The sequence below is a fragment of the Solanum tuberosum genome, unplaced genomic scaffold (assembly GCF_000226075.1).
Source record: "Solanum tuberosum cultivar DM 1-3 516 R44 unplaced genomic scaffold, SolTub_3.0 scf00050, whole genome shotgun sequence".
Classification (NCBI taxonomy): Eukaryota; Viridiplantae; Streptophyta; class Magnoliopsida; order Solanales; family Solanaceae; genus Solanum; species Solanum tuberosum.
The window spans coordinates 136,523-137,766 of NW_006238975.1; positions in this window are offsets into that span (position 1 = coordinate 136,523).

The following is a 1,244-nucleotide window of genomic DNA, read 5'->3' on the forward strand; positions in this document are numbered from 1 at the left end:
TGCCATTTCTTTCAAATTACCATATTCATTTTCCATCATCTCCTTCAAAATAAGATTAAGTTCAGCAATTTCAACAAAGTGTGTATTGCTAGTGACATAATTAGAACCAGAGACATTCAAAGTAAGTACATAAAAAGTTTCAAGAAATTTCACCATTGACCTCACATTTTTCCAGTCAACACTTGTAAGAATATCTGCACTAGTTCCATCTTCACCTTCAGAAGAATCAGAACCAAAGGTACAAAAATGGTTCAAGTATCCAATATCATAAAAACTATATCTTTCAAATGCAAGCTCAAAATGTTGTGCTACATCAAGCATCGAATATGTAGAGTTCCTCCTAGTAGGAACATCTAAACGTAATGATTTCTTACAAGTTATCAATTGAGATTCACAACATTCTTTGAACTTTTGAATTCTTGCGGGAGATTGTTTAATGTATTTCACGGCTTGTCTCACTAGCTTGATAGACTTACCAATTTCCTTCAACCCATCTTGCACAATAAGATTAAGGATATGTGCCATACACCTCACATGAAGATGGTCACCATCCATAATGTTAGTTCCCCAATTACTCAATTGTTTAGACATTTCTTTCACAGTAACATCATTAGAACTAGCATTATCAACTGTAATAGTAAACACATTATCCAAACCCCATTCAAGCAAACAATTAGTAATGCAAGCCGCCATATCCCCACCCTTATGACTAGAAATAGGACAAAAATTATTATTCTTTTATGCAAAGTCCAATTTCTATCTATAAAGTGGGCTGTCAGACACATGTAGTCGATTTTTTGTATAGAGGTCCTAGTATCTGTCGTAAGACAAACTCTTGGACGTGCTTCTTTGAAAACCTTCTTCAAAAGTTGTCTTTCTTCAAGGTATAGTTCATAACAATCTCTCGTCACGGTTCTACAAGAAGGAATATGAAATTGTGGCACTGTAACTCTCATGAAGTTTTTAAAGCCCTCTTTCTCAACAAAACTAAACGATAGCTCGTCAACAATTATCATTTTGGCTAAAGCTCTCCTACTTTGTGCTTGGTCAAATTTCCAAGTGCTAATCACTCCTTCCTTTGCTCCCATTGAAGATGGTAGAAAATTAATTAGATTTTGACCTTTATCTACGGTGTCACGAGGAAATTTAGGACATGTTCTCAGATGAGTATTCATTGACGACGTACCGTTACTTGATGTAGAAGCTGCATAAGGTTTCGCACAATCATTTGGCTTTCTTAGCTC